The sequence below is a fragment of the Choloepus didactylus genome, chromosome 5 (genome assembly GCF_015220235.1).
Source record: "Choloepus didactylus isolate mChoDid1 chromosome 5, mChoDid1.pri, whole genome shotgun sequence".
Lineage (NCBI taxonomy): Eukaryota > Metazoa > Chordata > Mammalia > Pilosa > Megalonychidae > Choloepus > Choloepus didactylus.
The window spans coordinates 47225349-47250262 of NC_051311.1; the positions used below are offsets into that span (position 1 = coordinate 47225349).

Consider the following 24914-nt stretch of genomic DNA (forward strand, 5'->3'; position numbering starts at 1 on the left):
GAGGTGGGAACCATCCCAGCTGCAGTTTCTGTGCACTTCCCACACTGTGTGAGACTGAGTGAGGGGCATGGAGAGGACCTGCTGGCCTGGGATGGAGTTTTCCTATCTGATATTTTTTTGTCTTCAGTTCAGCATTTGTAGGGTCCTTCTCCAGTATAAACCTTCCACCAGAGTTCTGAACAAGTCAGAATTGTCCCTTTCTCTGCTGAATCTCTGGAGAGAAGTTTTCAGTGGCTGTTTGTGTTGCCATGTTGATATCATCCCCCTAGTTTGAACTTTCATTATTTTTATTTGTTCTGCTTGGCATTCAGAAAGGACTTTAGATATAATATCTTATTTATTTTTTAAAGCTAGAAAATTTCCAGCAATTATATCCATAAATACTGCTTCTTAGATTTTTCCTTCATTCCCTTCCTTTGAAATTCCTGTTAGACTCAATTTGTCTTGTTATTTTATATTTTTAAATACTTTATCTCCTTATTCTGTATAAGGTAACTGTGGTGGTTTTAAACCATATGTACCCCAGAAAAACATGTTCTTAAATCTAACCCATTCCAGTCAGTGTGAACCCATTGAAAGTAGGACCTTTCGATAAGGTTACTTCAGTTAACGTGAGGCCCAACTCATTCAGGATGGGTTTTAATCCTATTACTAGAGTCGTTTATAAATGGGGTGAAATTCGTACAGAGAGAAAGAAAGCCATGGAAGCAAGAAGCTGAAATCAATGGAACTGAGAAGAGAAAGAAAATACCAGCAGACACTGCCTTGTGCCTTGCCATGGGACAGAGGAGGTGGGGACCATAGGCAGCCAGTTTTCAGGAAGAAAGCATCACCTAATGCACTGCTTTAATGATGCCTTGATTTGGACATTTTCCTGGCTAAAAATCATAACTGAATAAATTCCTATTGTTTAAGCTGAACCTTTTCATCATATTTGCTTCAGCAGCCTAGGAAACTTAAACATTAACTATTTAATTTTTCAATCAAACAGGATACTTTTTTTAAGTGAAAAGGATGTGAAAATGATTAAAATTATGTATTTATTAGAAATATGAATTATTGGCTGACAATTTTTTTGCTGTTTGTTGGCAGATTAATAAAATAGTTCTCTTTAGAAACTTCTAAAATGTTGTAACTCATTCTTTGGGGTTTTGGGCTTTGGGCTTGTATTAAATTGTACTTGGAAAGTTATCACTTTTGTGCATAAATGTTATATTTTACAATAAAAAATGATAAAAAACATATCCTTGATCTCTGAAGCACAATAAAAATACCTCTCTGTATTTATTAACTGGACATTAAAAATAACAAACAATAGTTTTCCATTGCATAGTCATGTACTGTAATTAGTTTTTAGCCTTTTATTTCTAATGCTCTTTCACTGATATTTTTTTGAATAATATATTTTTTCAATATCTTTTATTTCTCTTATCTTCATAAAATTGCCTGCCATATTGTATTTTATGGCTAATGTATCTGAAATTATTGACATCTTTATTTGTCTCTTTTCTGACTATTAAGAAAATAGTCTTCACAGGTATTGAGATAACTTTGCATGCTGAGCAAGTTCTACTAAATGGAGTATATTCTCAATTCTGACTTTTTGGACTGAATTGTATAAAGAGCTTAGCTTCTACTGAGAAAAATTTCTTCCGAATATTTTATATGATAAACTCATCACATAATTTTTCTCTACTCATGATTCTTTTAAGTGTTTCACCAAATTTACATCTTGCCAAATCATGGTCCTCACTTTTATTCCATTGTAATACAGACTATAGATTTGTCCAATAAAAAAATAGCTTCATTAATATTTTCTTCCCAGAAGTCAAGACAATCTAAAACATGCTCATTAAATCTTCTACACCATTATGCCCTCATGGTTTAATTTGTTTAGTTTCCTTATTTTTGTAGGGATAAATGTCAATCCTTAATGTCTTCCCGTTCATAAGTTATGTTTTAATAATTGTAATTTACTAAAAGCTTTAAAGGCTGAAAAAATTTTTGCTTCATTTGTAGAATACTTTGATTATATATTTCCCTCTGATTTGTGCAAAAGTGATAAAATTTAGGGGAATTTTGTACCAAAATGTTCGATATAATTTTAGGAAACCTAGGTTCGTTTATAAAGTAGTTCTTCAAAGACTTAAATATATCTAAAGTATGATTGATGAGAAGGAGCAAAGGGGAAAGTGTGTATTTCCATACTGGAGTATTTTACTATTTGATATGAGATTCATCATAAAAATTATGTAGGTCATTTGCTCTGCCTATAAAAAAATATATTTGCTTAGTTTGTCAACTGCAGCTTCTGTATTGATGGGTATTACAGCTTGTTTGAATGTTATTTTGTATTGTTTGTACCCAAACAATTCCAATTATATTTCTGCTTTACTGATTTCTTTATTTAGTAAAAGCATTAGTTTTTATTGTGACATTGTGTTCCACTAAAATTTGTATTCATATTATTACTGAAAACAGTTATCGTCAATGTTTACATTTTAAAATGAGTTTTATTAGCACTTACCAGAATTTCAACTATTTCATCTTCAACAGAAAGAATTTACAAAAGCTTTATTTTTATTTCATGAATTGGATGAACACAACCCAACAATTATTTGAATCAACTGATTTTTTCCACTTGAAAGGCTCTGCTGATATTGATATAAAACTAACATCATGTTACTGGGAATATTTTCTCCTACTAATGGACCAACACATTAATAACTATCAATTCATGTTTTTGGCAAATGTACAAATTTTTTGAAATTGGAATGTAAAACTTGGAATTTAAATAATTATTTGAACAAAATTAAAGGTCATGCTCTACTGAGAGATATGAAATTAGCCTTCTGTAGCTGAACATTAACTTGTCTTCATTTGGTGAGCTCTTTAAAATAATGACTAATTTTTGAACTAGACATTGATGCTCCTGCAGAATATTTGGGTCTGGCATTTTTATGGTCAGTTATATTATAACAGCCACCATGATAGATGCTAAATGGCAAGAAATATATTGTGCAAGTTACATTTCATTATCAACTTTTTTGAGAAATGAAAATTCAGTATTTAATGTTTCATTATCATACTTTTTTTTCCTGAGCTTATTATGGCAATGAATGGTTTATTGCAAAAAAAAAAAAGTCAAATAAGGAAATAAGTAGCTGTAGATTTGCACTGTACAAAAAAAATTACACAATATTTTAGCAGGGACATTCAGACTCCTCTCCATATGAGCTATGGCAGGACAGCTATACCTCTACTTCCTACACGCTTTTCACGTACACCTAAGCTATTAATTCTTATTCTCCCCACTGGTGGTCTGGAGGCTTCATGCAATTCTCAGGCCACAGCACAAGCCATGACACAGTTGGCAAGTAGACCAAATGCCTGACAAGGGCAGCAGTTTGTATACTTTTCCCACAGCATGCTAGACTGGAAAGAGGTAGCTGTTATAAGCCACTCCCTAATACATTTTATTTATGTAGCAAGTTCCCGGATGTTGTCCTTGAAAAGGAGGTATTAGTTCTGTTGTTTCTGGAAACTGTAGAGAAAAAACAGCCAGGTTTTTTTTCAGTGGAGTCTCTCACATATTTAGTTAGAGAAGACCTTGGCAGAAATTGGTTTATAAAGCGAAAGTACCAAACTCATCCTGGCATGTTTTAAAGTGATTAATTAAAAATAAAAAGTCTAGGACAAATACTAAGTTGGTCAGGATGTTGGAGCAAAAGATACAAAGTGATACTCTCATGAGAAATATCTTCTATGGCTCTAGGTGAATTCTTCAGTTCTGCCTTCTAATTTACAAATATTTTCTTTTTTACCAAGTCTACTTCACAGTTTATGTTTTGTTGTTAATTTTAAAAACTTTAGTGAGTATGTTTTTCCTTTGCAAGGCTTCTAATTGGTTATTTTCTCTGTTTATTTCTTGTTTCCTTTTTGCCTCTTTTAAAATTTCTGCCTCTTTTCAGACTGTTCTATTAGTTTAACATTAGATTGACATTAGCTTTCTATGTGCTGTTTTTCTTTTCACAATTCTGGTTTGAGATTTAATGTCTCTTCTCTCTCCATGGTCACTGCTTCCTGGCTGGCCCTGTGGTTTCCAGGTCTAGAACCAGGATCCTTGCCTGGTGCTGATATTGTTGGCATGGCAGACACCTTGCTTCTGTGATTTGTGGACCTTTCTGGCATGCACAATTTTGGTAGCCATTTGACCTAGAACTACTGGTTATACATAGTTCTTCAAAATGATGTCTAGCTTCTCTTATCCTTCACCCATTTCTAATTTTAACACATGACTAATAATTTAATGATTTTGTTTTGATTTTTTGTTAGGCCTCATAAATATGTGACCATAGTTGAACTGGGTATCAAAATGTCTCGTAACCATTTTATGCCACTGGTATCTGATATGATGTGAGTTCTTTGTTCCTTCTTTCCTTTCTGTAGTTGTTTCTGTTGGTGCTTCAGACCTCTCTCTGCTTGAAAACCAAAACCTTTATCTTAATTTGTGTTTCCCCTAAGACAGACTTTAAGACAAAGATTCGAGTGGAAGATTTTTTTTTTTTTTAACTTGTTTCTTAGAAAAATTCAGGGAACATTGGTGGGAGAGTATAGATATTGATATATACAGGTGAACACGATGAATAAAAGGTACATTATTAAGCCAACTACCACAGTGGAAAGATGAAGCTTAATCCTCAGAGGAATCTCGAGTAAATGTTGGAAAACATATGATGCATAATTATTACACCCCAGAGTCAAGGGGGCTCCCAATAGTCATTAGTTGAGAGTTGCTCCTCAGGGTTTTTAACACCCCCTCCCTAACCTAGCTCTTCTAGCCTGCTATGTCTGCAGGTACACTGGTCATCCACATTTATGATAAAAGCTCACCAGCACAAAGATGAGATAATGGCAGCTGGAAACTGGCCAGAGCACATAGAAATGGTTTGGTCTGAGGAATATGAGCAAGGTACTGACAGTAATTCTAAGATTTCTTAATGTAGACCCCTGTAACTCCATCCCTGGAGGGTCTCTAGGGATGCAGGAGCATAGTTTGCCTGCAAGTTAACTCTCTGGGAAACAGCTCTCAACTAATAATGAAGGGGAGCCAATGGGCAGATATCTCAGCTCTTTACCTTCAAGTGGGACAACTTCAGAGATCCCAGCATACTTGGGTTCCAGATGTTCACAGTGGAAATCTGCTCATTAGCTCATTCTGTGTTTTCTTCCTTCTCTGTCCTGCCTCACTTCCTCAGCAAAGGATGGGTTTCTGGAATTGGATCAATCAACTGAGGGATGGTGTGCCAGTTTGAATGTATTGTGTCCCCCAAACGCCATCATCTTTGATGTAGTCTTGTGGGGCAGATGTTTTGGTGCTGATTAGATTTGCTTGGAATGTGACCCACCCAGCTGTGGATGATGACTCTGATGAGATATTCCCATGGAGGCACGGCCCCACCCATTCAGGGTGGGCCTTGATCAGTGGAGGCATATAAATGAGCTGACAGGCAGAGGGAACTCAGTGCAGCTGTGAGTGACATTTTGCAGAGGAGCTACAGCCAAGAGGGACACTTTGGAGAAAGCACAGGCGCTGCAGATGAGAGGCAGTTTGAAGACAGCTCTTGAAAGCAGACTCTTGCTCCAGAGAAGCTAAGAGAGGACAAATACCCCAAGTGCAACTAAGAGTGACATTTTTGAGGAACTGCAGCCTAGAGAGTAATGTCCTGGGAGAAAGCCATTTTGAAACCAGAAGTTTAGAGCAGACACCAGCCACGTGCCTTCCTAGCTAACAGAGGTTTTTCGGACACCATTGGCCATCCTCCAGTGAAGGTTCCCGATTGCTGACATGTTACCTTGGACACTTTATGGCCTTAAGACTGTAACTGTGTAACCAAATAAACCCCCTTTTATAAAAGCCAATCCATCTCTGGTGTTTTGCATTCCAGCAGCATTAGCAAACTAGAACAGATGGTAATGCCTTAAAACAGATGTCAGAATATAAGGTTGCTTAGAAAAAGTTTATTGATATAACGGCTATGGTAGTTATTTATTGCTGCACAATAAATTACCATAAAAGTAGTGGCATAAGAAACAACTCACATTTATTATCCTACAGTTTCTGTGGGTCAGGATTCCTGCACATAACTTAGCTGAGTCCTCTGCTTTCAGATTTTTCACAACCTGCCATCAAGATGTCAGAGTTGAGGCCTTGTCCAAAGGATCAATTAATTGTAGAAGGATCTGTTTCTAGTCTCACATGGCTGTTGGCAGGATTTAGTTTCTTGCAGCTTTTTGGACTGAGGGCTTCAGTTCCTTGTTGGCTGTTAGTCAGAATTCCCTCAGTTCCTTGTCAGGGGAATTCTCCAAAATGTCAGTGTGCTTCATCAGAGACAGCAAGGGAGTGAATCTACTGTTAAGACAGACATCACTATCTTATCTAATCATATAAGGGATGTCTCATTACCTTGTTATATTATACTGGTTAGAAGCAAGTCATAGTTCCAGCCCATACTCAAGGGGAAGGGATTACATAAAGGCAATACCAGGAGGTGAGATCATTCAGAACTATCATGCAGCTGCCTACTGCAGAGGCATTCTTCCATGACCCAGGATTTCAGTTTATGGCAAAAATACCTGAAGCCAGTTTTAATACTCTGCTGGGGTGTCTCCTTGAAGTTTGGAAATGTAGTGGCTTAAATGAAAATATGTGGAGATGCTTAAACTCACTTGGGCAGAATATTAAAAAAGAATTTGAAAGAAATTCAGAGTGGTGAGCATGTCAGAATAGATATATTATACAAGACCAGAGAATCCACCAGATGACTTTGTTATCTGAGATATCCCAGAAGATAAAACCTTCATTCAAGCTGTAAGAAATGTGTTAGTGAGAAGGCCACTGGTATCATTGAGCAGCTCAGTGGTGCCTCTCCTCTGTAGGTCAAGGTTGAGGGTAGGAAATGCTGCTCTAGATCTGGGTTCCTGCATCATTGGGGATCATAGGATTTGGGACTGGCAGAGGCCTAGTATTTGCACTTCACTGTTTTAGGCAAGGGAGATATGATTATATTTGTTACTGGTAGGAAGGCCACAATTAACATTTTTTTTTCTTATTAATAATGCATGACTTTGTTTTTTAAATTTTATTTTGAAATAAATTTAGACTTACAGGAACAGTTGCAAAAACAATACAAACCCCATACACAGAACTCCAGCATACCCCGACGCCCCTCCTCCGATACCCCGATCCACCAACTTTAACATCTGTCACACCACCATTTCTTTCTTTCCTTCCCTATCTATCATCCATCATCTATTGCTCTGTCCTCTGAACATGAGAGGTAGCTGCACACATCTCTGAACAAACAATATAATTCACATATACATTTCCCATGAACAAGAACATTCTTTTATGCAATCCCATTAAGCTCAGCTAAGAAGTTCCAGAAATTCAGCATTGATACAAAGCTTACATTCTATATTTCCTTTTTTTTTTCCTTATGTCCCATCTGTGTCCCTTTGAGCCTCCTCTCCTCCATCCTCAGATCCAATCCAGGATCATCCTTGGCATTTAATTGTCATCTACTTAGACTGTCTTTTTTTTTTCAATTGTGGAAACATATATACAGCCTAAATCTTCCCATTCCGCCCCTCCCTAGCATTCCATTAGTGGGATTAATCACATTTAGAATGTTGCAATGCTATCACCTTCCCACCATCCATTTCTAGAAATTTCTCTTCACCCCAAACAGAAACCCTACACTCATTTCTTAACTCCCCATTGCCCTTTGTCCCATTTCTTGTAACCCATACTCTACTTTTCATCTCTATGGTCATATTCTCTGATACTTTCTTTGTGTTTACCACGGGGCTTAAATTTAACCTCTTAAATCTATAACAATCTTGTTTTTCTTTGATACCAACTTAACTTCAATAGGACAGATAAACTATGTTCCTATGCTCCACCATTCCCCCACCTTTATGTAGTTCTTGTCAAAAATTACATATTTTACATTAAGTCCAAAACCACTGATTCATCATTACAGTTTATGTATTTTAGATCCTGTAGGAAGTAAATAGTGGAGTTACAAATCAAAAATACAGTAGTATTGGTATTTATATTTACCATGTGATCTTTACTGGAAATCTTTATTTCTTCATGTAGTTTCAGTCAATGGTTTAGTGTCCCTTCCCTTCTGCCTGCTCAACTCCCTTTAGCATTTCTTATAGGACTGATCTACTGGTGATGAAGTCCCTCAGCTTTTGATTATCCATGAATGTTTTCATCTCCCCCTCATTTTTACCCTCCAGGTGTTTGTGAATTCTCCAAGTCTCTGATGGTTATTGACTTCTATTTGTATTCCACTGTGGTCAGAGAATGTGCTTTGAACAAATTCAATTTTTTTTTTTTAATTTATTGAGGCTTGTTTTATGTCCCAGCATATGGTCCATTGTGGAGAAAGGTCCATGATCACTAGAGAAGAATGTGTGTCCCAGTGACCTGGGATGTAATATTCTATATATGTCTGTTAAAATTCTCTATCTCTCTCTCTCCTTTGTTTCTCTGTCTGTAGGGCTCCCTTTAGTATCTGAAGTAGGGCAGGTCTTTTATTAGCAAAATCTCTCAGCATTTGTTTGTGAAAAATTTAAGCTCTCCCTCAAATTTGAAGGAGAGTTTTGCTGGATAAAGTATTCTTGGAAATTTTTCTCTCTCAGAATTTTAAATAAGTCACGCCATTGCCTTCTTTCCTCCATGGTGGCCACTGAATAGTCACTGCTTAGTCTTATATTGTTTCCTTTGTATGTGGTGAATTGCTTTTCTCTTGTTGCTTTCAGAACTTGCTCCTTTTCTTCAGTATTTGACAGTCTGATCAGAATATGTCTTGGAGTGGGTTTATTTGGATTTATTCTAGTTGGAGTTTGCTGGGCATTTATGCTTTGTGTATTTATATTGTGTAGAAGGTTTGGGAAATTTTCCCCAACAATTTCTTTGAATACTCTTTCTAGACCTTTACCCTTCTCTTCCCCTTCTAGGATACCAATGATTCTTAAATTTGGATGTTTTATTTTATCTATCATATCCCTGAGATCCATTTTGATTTTTTCAATTTTTTTCCCCACTCTTTCTTTTGTTCTTTCATTTTCCGTTCTGTGGTCCTTGAGGAGGCTGAGTTGTTGTTCAACTTCCTCTAATCTTGTATTATGTGTATCCAGAGTCTTTTGAATTTGGCCAACAGTTTCTTTTATTTCCATAAGATCTTCTATTTATTTACTTTTGCAATTTCTTCTTTATGCTCTTCTAGGGTCTTCTTTATATGCTTTATATCCTGTGCCATGCTCTTCGTCATGTCCTTTATATCCTGTGCCATGCTCTCGTTATCTGTCTTTAGTTCCTTGATTAATTTCGCCAAGTACTGTGTCTCTTCTGATCTTATTTGGGTGTTTGGATTTGGGTTCTCCATATCATCTGGTTTTATCATATGCTTTAAGATTTTCTGTTGTTTTTGGCCTCTTGGCATTTGCTTTACTTGATCTCTAATTTGTCAGAACTATAGCTTGGTGGCCTATACTTTCTCTAACCAGCAGATGGTGTCCGCGAGTCACCTATTCCCCTTGTTTCTCCCCAACTTTGTCTTTGTGGTGTGTGGGGATCTGATTCTTGTGGGGTTCAATTGGTGCACTAAATTTGTGTGTGTTGTTGGTGCTGTCCACCCTGAATATGGGGCGTGTGTCTGGTTGGTTAGGGAGGCAGGGCAGCTTTAATAATCAAACCTCCCAGGTGTTCCTGGAGATTTAAGACTGTTGCAAGAGCCTAAGCCTTCATTTCAGTCTTGCCACAGATTGTCTCTGCCACTGACCCACAAGTCCTTTGTACTGGCATAGGGTCCCTGGGATTTCCGAGCGGGTCCCCCTTCTCAGCCATGCTCTTCCAGGACCTCTGCTGAAGGAAGGTTGTGCCATGTCACAAGTGTGCACCAGTCTGCCAGGGAAGTCCCGGGCTGCCAGGCCATGCAGGGGCATTCCCAGCCTGCTGTAAAGATGGCTGAATGGGATGTGTTAATTTCCCCCTTTTCACACAGCTCTGCCTTCCCAGCTCCGGGACATTTAGCTATGGGTGCACTAAAGGCCACTGTCCACGGCTGATATTGTGGCGTGTGCATGGTGCTGTGGGAGAGACTCCCTGTCACACTGGGTTTCTTGGTGCGGCTCTGGGCTGTGGGTCTGGCCCCGGGCAGGAGTGTCCCCAGCCCACCAGGAAGATGGCTGCAAGGGGCATGGTTTCTCTCTCCTTTTGGCTCCCCTCTGCTCTCCTGGCCCTAAGACAATCAGCAGCAGGTGTGGGAAGGGCTGTCTTCCATGCCAGACACCGAGCTGTTGGCCCAGCCCACTCCTGCCATGCTTCACTGAGTGGTTCTCCCCGTTGTATCCACAGCTGCTCCTGGTTTTTTTTTTTTTTTTTTTTAAAGAAATAGTCTGTCCCCAAATACCAACCCTCCATTTCCCCACACTGCAGCGTGGCCACCAGACTTTCATCTGGCTCACTCACTCGTTTCAGAAAGCAGACTCCCAGTTTCACCAAATGGATGGTCCCTGTGGATTTAGAAGACCTTGTCTGGCTGGTGAATCACTGGAACTGGTGTTCTGGGTCACTTTCTGGTTTTTATCTAGTACTTTTCACGGAGGTGTTTTTTTGCCCTGTCTCACCTAGCTGCCATCTTAGGTTCTCCCCCACAATTACATTCTGAGGGCTTTGATCCATAGGGATATTTGGTAATGGCTAATAGATCATGGTGTTTGTAAGAGAAACAAAAAGCAATTGTTTGGCTTATATAAACATGAATTTAAAGGTTGAGTGAGCCAAACACTGATGTTGGGAAATGTAATGGAAAAATCACAATCCCTCACCTAGTTTCCAGACCTGTGTTGGTTCTTAGAAGCAGAGCCTACAGATTGAAGGGAAGGCTGGGTTCCCTTGAACAAGGACCCTACAATAGCACAGCATGCATTAGTATATTTCCCTAAATCCTTCTCCAAAAGGACATATGACCATTGACCAGAATACCTGTATCAGGAGAAAGGGGAACACACAAATATTCTGAGGGTTGTTGGATACAGGTCCTGAGTTGAGACTGACACTGAAATGCCATCATAACCTCCTTGATAGTGAAGGTTTTTGGAAGTCAGAGTTCTGGACCATGTTCATCTCAGAGTGAGTACATATTTTTTGTTGACCTATCCTGTTGTCATTTCTTTGGCCCCTACGTGCATAACCAGGAAGAATATAATAAGCAGATGAAGAACCCTCACATTGGTTTTCTGATCTATGGATTAAGTATTGTTATGATTGGAAAGGCTAAGTGAAAGCCCATGAAATTTCAATCCCCAGCTAAAGAGGTAAATCACATCTCATCCTTGTGGAATGCTAAATGTAAGTGCCACCCTTAAAGAATTAAAGGATACATAGGTGGTGGTCCCATTGTCTCTCCATTATTTTGGTAGTCTGGCACTTTCAAAATCAAATGGCTCCAAATGAACCATGGAGTGATGTAAACTTAAAAAAAAAGATCCATTGATTACTGCTGTGCCAGATGTTGTGTTATTTTTATAAGAACAGATCAGCACAGTCTCTGGCACTTTATATGTGGCTATTATTCTGATGGATAATGTGTTTTCAATTCCCATCAAGAAAAACAGTTTACATTCACTTGGGATGGACATTCACACACATTCACAGTTTTATCTTGGAAATATATTGATTCTTCTGCTATTTGTCACAATATACATGCTTTGATCATCCTGACAATCCAGAGAACAGAATACTGGTTCGTATATTGATAATATTGTGTTAATTGGACCTGGTGTACAGGGAGTGGCAAGTATTCTAGATAGCTTAGTAAGACACATGCCCATTGCAAATATATAGGGGCCTATCACATCAATGAAGTGTTGAGGACATGCTGGGAAATCTTTTCCAGGGTAGAAGTAAAGTTATTGCACCTTGAACAGCCTACCACTAAAATGAGGGGCAGTGCTTGGAAGTGCTTGGATTTTGGACGCAGCATTTATGACACTTGAGAATGATGCATTCAGTCACATTTATTGGGTGACTCAAAAAGATGCCAGTTTTGAGTGGTATCCAGAGAAAAAAGGGGCTCTGTAGCAGGTTAAAATTTCAGTAAAAGAAAATAAATAGGTCCTATGGTGCTTGAGAGATCCATGATTAAGATTAAGAATTAAGAACACTGGGTGTAGTCTCTGACTTGCCCCAGGAAGAGAGATATGGAGTAGACAAAGAAGATTCTGGAAACATATCACAAGCATCAAAGAACTTTTTCTTTTTTTTTTTTTGAAAAGGAGCACTTGACATGTTCCTAAGCTTTAGAGAGTTTCGATACCTGATCATGAAACATCAAATAACTATGGGACCAAGTTGCCATTATGACCTAGGTATTGGCAGAAGCACAAATTATAAATTTAGGTGGGTATGGCAGTAAGCCATCATGAATTTGAGATTGTACAATTGGGACTGACCCAATCCAATTCAAAGGGCTCAAGTTAGAGAAAGGTGGCTCACACCCAAAGTCAACTACTTGTGCTATACTAATGCCTATTCCTCAGAGCATATCTATGGCCTTATGGGGCAGTACCTATGACCAGCTTTTGGAGGGAAACAAGCCAAGTGGTGGTTCAATTTGTTGTGAGCTGAAGGTGTATAGTTGCCACATTAAAATTTCACTCAGGAGTGACATAGGAAAACACTGTCAGTGGAAAAAACTTCAGTCAGTATGCCTGGTCATCAATTTTGTATGGAAAAAAAAAAGACTTGAGGTAAAGACCCTTGAATATTGGCAGAATCTTGATTTATTGATCAGAGACCCAGTAAGAACAAGATTAGAGTATTGGATACAAGGAGGTCTGGGGAACAGCCATCTGTCAATCTATGGATGTAAATACAAAGTGTGAATCTTTGTGTCTCATGTTAGTGCTCATAAAAAGCATCTGACAGAGGAGACTGAACAATTAGGGCAGGATGACTCGTTCAATGGATGTCAGCCAGTTTCTGTCCTCAGCTACCCCAGTGCTTATATGATTGCTAATAAGGCAGAGACTGATGCTGTGCATACGTCCAATAGTAAGGATTCCCTCTCACCAAGAGGGATTTATGCACTGCTGTTGCTGTCATTTTAACACCAGAGAATAATGTTGAGAAATCTCATAAGGAGACCATCCAATATGATTATATTGTATTCCTTGGACCCTGAAGGAAGCAGCAATTTGTCCTTATTGAGACTGATACATATTCTAGGTTTGGATTTACCTTTCCTGCCTTCTGTGTTTTCCTGTACCACTATCTGAGGATACAGAGTATTTGATTTTTACACATGGGATCCCATATAATATTTCCTTAGACCAAGGAGATGAAATTTTTGGTGAAAAGAATTGCCACAATGGGCATATGATCAAGTTATCTACTTACCTTTCCATTAACTATGTCATTAGGAAACTGTTGACCTTATGACATTCTGGAAAAAACTCATAAATGAGCAGCCAAGGAGATTGCTTCAGGATCTCACCCTTTAGGGTTAAGATGATGTCCTTCAAGATGTGGTATAAATTTTGAACCAATGGCTATTAAATAGTGCTGTGTCCTTGATAGAATATACAGATCTAGGAGCCCAGGGCTGGAAGTAGCCCTGCTTACCATCACTTCTGGTTGTGGGGGTGCTGGGTCATAGGGCATGTGCATAGATAATTTGACCAAGTAATGCCAGACTGTCCTCCAAAAGGCTGTACATATTTATACACTCCCACCAGCCATACACAGTGCTTCCCATGTTCCCTCATTCTGCACTGAGCCATTATCTAGCTTTCTGAGTTTTGCCTTACTATGAGGAAAGGCAAGAACATGGACAGAGGGAAGGGTGCATCATGGTTAGGAGCCCAATGCACCCAAGATTCTGGGAGCCCTTTTGTAGGCAGTCTGCGTGCTGCACCAAATTGTTAGCCTGAAAGAGAGATACCTATTGTCACCTCCAGGGGAGGGGTCTCCCCACATGGAGGGTAGCAAAAGGCATGACAATGCCTGCCATCACAATGGCAATCCTGGGGACCCAACCCACATGTCGGCAAAAGTGTGACTCACGCAGGCCCTGGATGGAACAACGTCTACTCACAAAGAGGAGTCAGAGCAAGGTCAGCTTCACTGGTGGGTGTTGGTCCCCCATAGCCAGCAGGTCTTGCAGGGAAATGTTCTACACACAGCATTGTCTTGTGCTAGTGCCAAAGTGGAGGGACACTGCTCCCTTCCTGCCAGCAGGGGTGAGCTGGGTGCCTTAAAATGGACCAACTTCAGCTAGAATGTCTCCAGTGAATGTTTACCTAGGCCTGGGGCAAAAGGGAAAGAATGTGCCAGCAGATCACTATCACTCCCAAGAAGGGAGTCAGCCCCCATTCATCCTATATGCCAGGCTAACACATCTAGTCCTGAGCATAGGGTTTATTTGTGGGTCACAGTAAAAGGCTGCATGCTGTGCTCAGACCATTTCTTTCCTTGCCACTAGTTGAAAAAGAGCAAGGTAAAATCATTTTAGGACTTCAGATTAGCTGACAGCTCAGATAGCTGAAAGGGGCAGCCGGATATAGTTGGACTAAAATGGTAGGGGAACTTGAATTCTTTCCCCAGTTCTACCCCTAATTTCCAGTGTAGCCCTGGGGACAATTGCTTAGGCTCTTTCTGGGCATTTTCCCCTCTTTGTCAAATGGGGAGAATAATTCCTGCCTTCTATTTTCCCTCATTCTCTGGTTAAGTGAGTGCCCATTATATCATATTTGAGAAAGTATCTTGAAAGACTAGTGCACTAGAACCCTTGAAATTTGGAGTATATGGGACAGTAAGTTTTGGGGAAAGAACACAGGTAGGACACTGAGAAGTTGGTAGGAAGTCTCTGGTACAGTCCACACAGATGCCCACAGACTCAGGGAGAGTTTCTAGGAGTGGGGTTCTGCAGGGCCTGACCAGACCTCCCAGCTCAAGGTGTTATGATCAGTCTTCCCCACAGATACTTGGTAACCAGTTGTGGAGTACAAATCCTCATAAGAAGAGCATATATTCTCAACTTACACAACTTGAGCCATCACTTCTGTGGTTGCATTTTCTGGGGAGAGGGAGCCAGACTGTCAGGCAACTTGACTCCACAAAAACTTCACTTCTGGTCTTCTTTTTTAGGCTCCACACAGAAACCATCTTATTCTCCCTTTGACTGTCTTTGATACTCAGGTCCCTCTTCTCAGTCTTGTGTACAAGGCACAACTGTTAGTAGCTCATTTCCCTTCACTCACACTGAGTCTCCTGCCCATGTTACCTGTATACTTTTTTTTTTTTTTTTTTTTTAAATACGTTTTTTATTGTGAAATGTAACATATTCATAACAGTTATAACTTTCAAAGTAAGATTTAACAAGTAGTTAGAGAGCAAATTTCAAAGAACATTATGGGTTACAGTTTCACAGGTTCAGTTATTTCCTTCTTGTGAAATATAAGATATATACAGAAAGATGATAACTTTCAAAGTGCCATTTAATGAGTAGCTATAGAGCAAATTTCAAAGAATGTTACAGGTTAAAGATCCTACCTGTATACTTTTGTATCTCATTCTTTTTTCCTAAAATTTCAAAGTATGGTTTTATTAATGCACTTTAGGACAAGTGCCATTAATATGCCACCTTTTTTTTTCTGGAAGAAACACTGCTAATTATAAATAATCACAGGAAAATTTTCATTAGTCAAATAGTGTGTGTGTGTGTGTGTGTGTGTGTGTGTGGTGGGGAAGGAAGGTTTGTTTCATTTATGTCATACTGCAAATACAAACTCATGTCTTGAGTTTACAAACAACACTGAGCACCAATTTTTTCTTCTAAAATTTTCTTTCAAGGCAGACCTTTTTAGCATTCTGTGTGTTACTAACATGGTGCAGTATAATTTTAGGAAATTTAACTGTTTTAGTTTCTCAGTGACAACAGCACATGTGGTCAGGAACAGGCAGCAAAATTTTCTTTTTAGTCCCTCTACCTGGCCACCATTTTAAAAACACATAGTCTTCATATATTTATTACTAAACCAAGCACACATTTTAACAGACTTCACAGCTTCTTAAAACTTCAGATTATAGTCATTCATATAAAAGATTTCTAATATGAATGTTCATTTAGAAAGAATTCCGCAATGGGATTCCAGTATTCTATTTCAGAAATGCAGAAGTCCTTGTTCAGTGTGATATCAGGGATTTTACTTCTGTTCATCCATGTTTTTCTTTCAAAAGTTTCCTGATTTTACTTTTGGATCATCAGTTTGTATGTTTCACTTATTTCCTTTAGTATATTCTCAGGTAAGGCAGGTTGATATCTGTATAAATAACCATATGGGTGAAGATGATAAATGAGGTATTCTAACTCATACATAGTAAGAGGGTCAACATAATGAAAAGAAATTGCAAGATCAGAACAGCATCCAGGACCCTCTGCAGGAAGATAATAGTTATAATTCCAGTACCAAAAGGTTTTGGGTAGATAACCTTTGATTAAGTGGTGTTCTGGGACAAAGGGATGAAAGGTTTCTTTTCCAGTGGTATCTCTGGAATCTCCTGCTTCTACATTTATAATTTCCTTGCATCTCCCCACGGCTAGGTCTTTGATGGAGGAACTATGCATACATTTGTCCGTTTTAAATGCATCAACAAATCTTTTCAAGGCTTCCTTGCTCAACACATATCCCGCTCCTCCACTCATGTAGCTCTGCTTTACATAGGGCTTGAATCTTCTCCCAAAGTAAATGGGTTTTTCAGGATTATATTTTGAATGAAGCCGTCTCAAATTGTCTAGTATGACATATGTATCATCATCTGCTTTCATAAACCAGTCAGCATCTTCTAACTAATGGTCATAAACATACTGAAAAGCTTTAATTGTTTTCCAGTATAGTTGGTCTCTGCCTTCTTTGGCTTTTAATCCCACAGTAGGGAAGTCTTTATTGTCTTCTGAACTCATAAACAAAACTTTATTACACCATTGGGTCCATGTAGCTTTGTGTTTGGCCTTTTTCTCTAAATTTTGAGGTCCTGTCATAACCCAGCAAAGAATTTTAACCTTCTGATAGAGTTTTTCAGCGATGCCTGTGTCCTCATCTTTATGTTGGCTGGCATCTGCATTGAAGTTCATCTGTCCTTCTAGATGATTCTGTCCATTATCATCTGAATGTCTAGCATGAGGATCATTATGAAGAATATTAGGCTGGGTGTCACCTTGTTCTTCCAACAAACTATTAAATAGCTGAGAAAATAAAAAAAAAATCCGATTGCTGATTCACACAGAAAGATTAATAAATTCAGCCAAGATTTAGAGGCCATTTCCCAAGAGTGTTTTTCTGATGATCCAAGCACACTGTGAGTGAGTCCCGGGGCACTTCTGAAGGGCGCCCGCTCGCTGGGCGTTCGGGCGGCACGGCAGCCCGGCGGTTCTCGGGGACGGTGCTCCAGCAGAGCTCGGAGTCCCACCGGGACCACAGGTGGGGAGGGGTCCGGGAGGACCAAAGTAGGGGACTAGGCCCCGAAGGACAGGACCGCTGAAAGGTCTGGCACGAGCACTGGAGCGCAGTGGGCGCCTCCGCGCGGTTGTCCGAAGCCAGCAGAGCGCTAGGAAGAAGTGAGGAGCGCGAGAGGCCAGGAGGGGAGGAGCCACGGCCAAGAGCCCGACATTAACGGCAGTGCTCTCGCCCCTCCTGGGGGGCGGAGAGGGGGACGACACGGGGTGGGCGACCGTCCTTCCTCTCGCCTGCTGTCACCCAGATCATTCCCGGGGCGGCGGCCGAGACGCGCCCTGAAAGCGCACCCGCCCCTCGCGTCTCATTCCTACTCCTTTGACTTCTGCCACTTCTTGCTTTCCCCTTTTTACTTTGACCTCTCCCTTATTTGACGTTAATGGTCGGTCAGTCAGGAAATGTCTTCACTTCTAAGAGGCTATGTCCCGGTAGAAGTTTCTTATACTGTTAATACGCAAAGGCAGTGTAAAGAAATTACCATAAGGGTAATTAATGCTTGGGCTGACCTCCATACTGGCTTTATTCTGGGGAGAAGGTGGGGAAATGTTTAAGCGGGTGTGTATCTGGCTGAGGTAGTCCTGCATTAACCTTTAAGCAACTAAATTTGTATTTAGGGCACCATGGGGGAGGGGCATGCAGAGCAGAGATTTTCCCCCTAGCTCTCGTCTCCTAACTGTTTCATTGCCCCAGTCAATGTCAAATATTTCTCATAATTGTCTTTATCTGCCATGCTCAACTTTAACCTGCCTTGTTTAAAAAAAGTGTTTTCTTAGGAATGGAGAGTAACTGAAGTTTAGAAGTTTGGTTTGAAGATGTCATCAGATATCACATTTGTTTCCATCTCACAGAGTAAGACTTGCTTTTTACAAGTGTAAACACAGCTGCTGGGTTTGGCTATTTAATTCATCAGCAGATTTGTGCAAAGGATCCTTAAATTCTTTATTTTAAGCAATGGAATGGTGGAGGGGGCACTAATGTTGGGTTGTGTTTAGGGCATCAGTTGTTCTTAATCCTGCTCTCGGCTGAGACCACTCAAATTGGAGTCTACGTGGAGTTCACGGAGGTTCCTCAGTGAACCGGAAAGGATAATCAAGATTGGAGACACCAGTCCATCTGCTCTGTGGAATGGGGGAGTGGCGGTAGGGGAAGAAAAACAGAACTAGCCATTAAAGGGGGAACTAAACCCCAACTATCCTGTTTTCCAGTTTTGAACATGGAATTCATCTCTTGGAGTTTGTCTTTCTGTATTTGTGAGATGGGAGTATTAATATCCACCTGTCTGGTTTATATGAGCTTTTGTGCTTTGTGAATGATAAAGAGCTTTATAAATGTAAAACACCATGTTTACTGTGCAACTAGTGCCCTTTGCAACTGAGTGCACTTAGCTACTACTTAGCACCTATCTTTCCTCGGCCAATAGAATTATAACTTATTATTTGAGAGAACATGTAAGCAGTGACTGTGGGGTTCTCTTGACCTGAGAAGAAATCTGATGAGGCCGAACCGGAGAAGAGAAGTATCAGACTGTGTTCCTAAAACAGCATCAAAGCAGCCTTCTGGAGAGGAGACTCCTCAAAAGCATCATTTGTATTTGAATAAACATCAGATACTCTCTCCTTAGAGAAAACCCCCAGGCTTGGCAGGTGCCTCTTCTTCACCAGAATCTTCATGGTTCCTTTCCTACCTGCTGGGTTCTCCTTTCTTCACATCCTCTCTGCTACATTTCCATGTCTCCCAGGGAACTCCTGACTTCTTTCTGGAACTTGATGCTTTCTTCTTGTCCAAAAACTTAATCCCATTTTAATGTTCCTTCCCCATCAACGAACTGGAATCTGACATTTCCCTTCTCTTTTTTGTGCATTGCTCTAGAAGTTAATTGTAGAACTGGGACCAGCTTTATCACATCATGGATCTTGCGTATAGGAACAGGTGTGGAAAAAGGCAGGGTTCATGAGCATGCCTCTGCCTTTCCATGCTTAGAGAATCCTGCTCAGACCTCTAGACCATGGATTCTAGGGTATAAGACAGGTCTTAAAAGAAGCACAACACTATTGCCCATGAAGCCAGAGGGATCATCTGGAGATGATGGGCCAGCGCAACCCTGTACACTAGTAGTAACCCGGTCTATAACCTCTCATGTGAAGCTCATGAATCTTATCCGAAGCTGTCCCACAATTATTGACCAAGCCTGCATCCCTGTCTATGCTTCCCTTTCAGGAGAAAAGGATGAGGATAATAAAGTCAGGGTGGAAAATTGAGTTAAGATATAAAGAAGCAGTAGGACATGGATTAAGTAACCTTCACAACGGGGAATAGGGAAGGAGTGAGACTAAGAGAGAAAAATAGAGCTCCCAGGACAGGTCCTCTTAGGTCAGGAAAATATTCCTGATGGGTAGAATGTGCGTTTCCAGGTTGAGAGATGGGTCTTCCCTGGAAGGTTTTCTGTAGGGAGGAGAAAGGGGTGGCTTATGTGTGTGTCTTCCTGAGCTAAGCTGGTCCCTAGCCACAGGCAGAACAGCAAGAACCAGGTGGCAGGGCCAGCCTTGAACAGGAACTGGAGAGTACACATCCCGGATCCTCCTGTAATTGTAGCAAGAGACACTGTAACAGCTGAGCAGTTCCACTCAGCCAAAACTATCATACCTTGGGATTTTCCTTAATGCCACTTTGTTTGTTTTTCTGTGAGAAAAGCCAACATTTTTCTGGAATCTTAAAGTAGGAGGAGGAGTGAGTTGGGTTGCTTTACCTTATTTCTCAATATCAGATTAGACGGTTTCTAGATTATTAGAATGGATCCTTTCTTAACTTTTGTCAATGGAGTTCTTTCCTCCTCTAGCACCTACTTCCCACCCCAATCTCTGTATCTGTAGGATCCATGAAGTCTCCTCTTCTCCCTTTGTCCTCTGAATAATGTAATGTCTTGGCTCCCTGACAATGCCAGCAACCTGAACTCTAAAATTTACCACAGTTGAATTGATGCCTTGACACTAATGTGACAATTCATAGCTCTCTTAAGTTTTGTATTCACAGGTACAATGAATTCTCTTTAAGATGTGGTAGCCCAATAAGATACTAAATATGTTTAATAATTTTCAAGCCACAAAGTAGGAAGAAATTCGGTGACAACAGGAGAGACTAGGTATTTCTGATATATGTTTGATATAATACTTCCAGTATTCAAGTAGCTGGATTAAATTACTTTTCTATGTATTGCTTGCTCTCAGAGCCTTGAATTCCCATTATATGTGTGAGAACTGCTATCCTGAAGATTCCCAGGAAAGGTCCTGTCTTCCTGGATCTCTGTTTCTCTAGCTTCAATTACTGCTTAGTCCGCCTGTACTTGTAGAGAACCCAGTTTGTGGGGTCAGATATCATATCCCATCTTTGAAGGACCTTTGTGATCACCTCCAGGCATCTGCAGGGGAAGACATAGACTGAAGAAACCCTTAGAGAGTTAGGATGACTAGGGTACTTCTGAAATTTCCCCTCAGTGGAAGAACCAGGAAAGAGTTGGGGGCCTGTGTCAGATATAAAGAGGAAGTCAAAGAATGGATGAATTGGGACAGCTGATGGCTGAATTCTTACCCCTGTAGAATTCTCCTAGAGAGCAAGAGTGCTAGAGTTAAACTGAACCTTGAGATACTTTAAGTGTAAGAGCAAAACAGGGAAGATTGCTTTCATTCATTCATTTTGTGTTTTATCCAATATTTCCTATGGAATGGAAGGAACTGCTCTCAAAACCCAGGTGTACTATGCAAAAGTCTTCTCTTACTTGGGTTTCTCACTGCCTTTCATTCCCACTACTTCTCTAAACTCATTAAACCGACCTACCTGTCTCCCTCCCTCCCTCCCTCCCTCTCTCCCTTTCTTCCACCTTTCATTTATTCATTAACTTATTCAAAACTTTGTTGTTTGAGTAAGTAACATTCTCATGGTTCAAAAATCAAAATTATGTAAAGGGTTGACATTGAAACTTTTCATTATATCCCTGCCCCAATTCACTCATCCCCCTCCATACTGTTTATAGAGAATGGCTTTTATTAGATTCTTGTATATCCTTCTAGTGTTTAAGACAATACATTTTTTAATTCAATTTTATTGAGATATATTCACATACCATGCAGTCATACAAAGTGTACAATTGATTGTTCACAGTACCATTATATAGCTGTGCATTCATCACCAAAATTAATTTTTAAACATTTTCATTACCACACACGCAAAAGTAATAAGAATAAAAATTAAAGTGAAAAAGAACAATTAAAGTAAAAAAGAACAGTTGGTGCCTCTTTTTTTTTTTGCCCCGTTTTTCTACTCATCCATCCATACACTGGACAAAGGGGAGTGTGATCCACATGGCTTTCCCAATCATGCCAATACATTCTTATACATAATATTCTTATGTCTCTAATTTTTCTACACAAAATTTATCACACTTTAAAAATTTCTATACCTTACTCTTTTCATTTAGCACTATGATCTGGAGAGCTTTCACTATAGTAATAAAAGAGTTTTTGGTCTTTTTAAAAAATACAATTTTATTGAGCTATATTCACATACCAGATAATCATCCAAAGTGTACAGTCAATGGCTTATGGTGTCATCACATAATTGTGCATTCATTACCACAATCAATTTTTTGAACATTTTCATTACTCAAAAATAAATAAATAAATAAATAAATAAATAAGAACACCCCAAACATCCCATACTCTTTTTCCCCCCTTATTTATTCTTTGTTTTTGTTGTCTTACTCATCTGTCCATACACTGGATGAAGGGAGTGTCAGTCACAAAGTTTTCACGATTACATTGTCATACCATAAAAGCTTATAGTTATGCAGTCATCTTCAAGTATCAAGGCTACTGCATTACAGTTCAGCAGTTTCAAGTATTTTCTTCCAGCTATTCTAATACACTAGAAACTTAAAGGAATATCTATATAATTGTGCCAGTTTGAATGTATTGTGTCCCCCAAATGCCATTATCTTTGATGTAATCTTGTATGGGCAGACGTTATCAGTTTTGATTAGATTTCCTTGAGTGTTTCTTTGGAGATGCACGCCACCCAGCTGTGGGTGATGACTCTGATTGGATATTTCCATGGAGGCATGGCCCCACCCATTTAGGGTGGGCCTTGATCAGTGGAGCCATATAAATGAGCTGAGGGGCAGAAGGAACTCAATGCAGCTGTAAGTGATGTTTTGAAGAGGAGCTACAGCCAAGAGGGACACTTTGAAGAAAGCACAGGAACTGCAGATGAGAGACAGTTTGAAGACGGCCGTTGAAAGCAGACTCTTGCTCCGGAGAAGGTAAGAGAGGATAAATGCCCCAAGTGCAACTAAGAGTGACATTTTTGAGGAACTGCAGCCTAGAGAGTAATGTTCTGGGAGAAAGCTATTTTGAAACCAGAACTTTGGAGCAGACGCCAGCCATGTGCCTTCCCAGCTAACAGAGGTTTTCCGGATGCCACTGGCTGTCTTCCAGTGAAGGTACCCGACTGCTGATGTGTTACCTTGGACACTTTATGGCCTTCAGACTATAACTGTGTAACCAAATAAACCCCCTTTATAAAAGCCAATCCATTTCTGGTGTTTTGCATTCCAGCAGCATTAGCAAACTAGAACAATAATGCATAAGAATAACCTCCAGAAGATAAAAATAAGTAAAAATAAAAATATAAAACAACACCCAAAACATTCTATCCCCCCATTCCACCCTATTTTTCATTTAATTTTTATCCCCATTTTTCTACTCATCTGTCCATACATTGGATGAAAGGAGTGTGAGCCAGTCACAAGGTTTTCGCAGTCACAAAGTCATACCATGTAAGCTACATAGTTATACAATCATCTTCAAGAATCAAGATTACTGGGTTGCAGTTTGACAATTTCAGGTATTTCCTTCTAGGTATTCCAATATACCAAAAACTAAAAAGGAATATCTAGATAATGCATAAGAATAACCTCCCGAATGACCTCTTGAAATCTTTCAGCCACTGAAACTCTCTTTTGTTTCATTTCTTTTCCCCCTTTTGGTCCAAGAAGGCTTTCTCAATCCCATGATGCCAGGTCCAGACTCATCTCCAGGAGTCATGTCCCACATTGCCAAGGAGACTTACACCCCTGGGAGTTGTGTCCCACATAGGGAGGAGGTCAGGGAATTTACCTACAGCATTGGCTTAGAGAGAGAGGCCACATCTGAGCAACAAAAGAGGTTCTCTGGGGGTGACTCCTAGGCATAGCTTGAGTAGGCTTAGCTTCTCCTTTGCAGGAATATGTTTCATAAGGGCAAGCCCCAAGATTGAGGGCTTGGCCTATTAAATTGATAGTCCCTGATGCTTGTGAGAATATCAGTAACTCCCTAGGTGGGGAAGTTTAATATTTCCACATTTCCCCCAGTCCCTTAAGGGGAATACTTGTTTATTCTCTACCCAAATTACTCTGGAATGTATTGAGGCATCACACTAACCTGTACAAAACAAGATCTCACTTCCTATTCAAGTTTCCATGTAATTATGGTGTTCAAATAAATTGACCATGCAAGTTAAATTAGATAGCGTGCTATAGAAAATATAAATTTTGCACCAAATTAACATCTCTTCCTTTGGTCTCACACAGAAGTTGAAGTTTTAAAGCACAGTCAGTATCATCCCCTAACCTTTAGTCTGATTTGCCTTAGTCCTAACCAGATCAGCTTATTCATATCCCTACTTGAAGTCTGATCTCTTTTTCAGCTTTTTATAAACAGTTGCTGTATGGGTTAATGCTAACTTTAATAGCTGCAGAACTCGAGCTCTGCATCTCAGGTATCACACAGATACCCAAATTTCCAGGGAATGACCAAGTTACACACAAAAAACCCAGCATCTCAGAATTTAAAAATAACTAACAACTCAGGAATAGATGTGACTGCTATAAGACCTTACAATCTAGGAAACTTTACAATAAGCCTTCCCTTGATAACTTATGCTTTCAAATTCATTTCTCAGAGTTTGCACTTATAGCTAGTCTATATTAGTGAGGCATTTTTAGTCTTTTTGTTTCTGGCTTATTTTACTCAACATGCTGTTCTCAAGGTTCATTCACCTAGTTGCATGTTTCTTTTAAAACTATGCATTATACAGTTGTGTATATGAAACATGATTTATTTCAGAAGTTTATTTTTTTATTTGTAGACATTGTGGTTCATTCCAAATGTTTACTAGTGCAAATAATGGTAAAACAAATGAACTTTTTCATAAATCACTTTGCATGCTTGCAGTTTATCTATAGGATAAATTCCCAGAAGTAAAACTTCTTGATGCAAGAGAAATACAGTTCT

The 24914-nt window shown here is 39.6% G+C and overlaps 1 pseudogene; it reads right to left on the minus strand.

The window, feature by feature from the left end:
• Positions 1 to 16311: 16311 nt before the first annotated feature.
• On the minus strand, positions 16312 to 17401 carry LOC119535273 (annotated as a pseudogene).
• Between the last annotated feature and the right edge of the window lie 7513 nt (positions 17402 to 24914).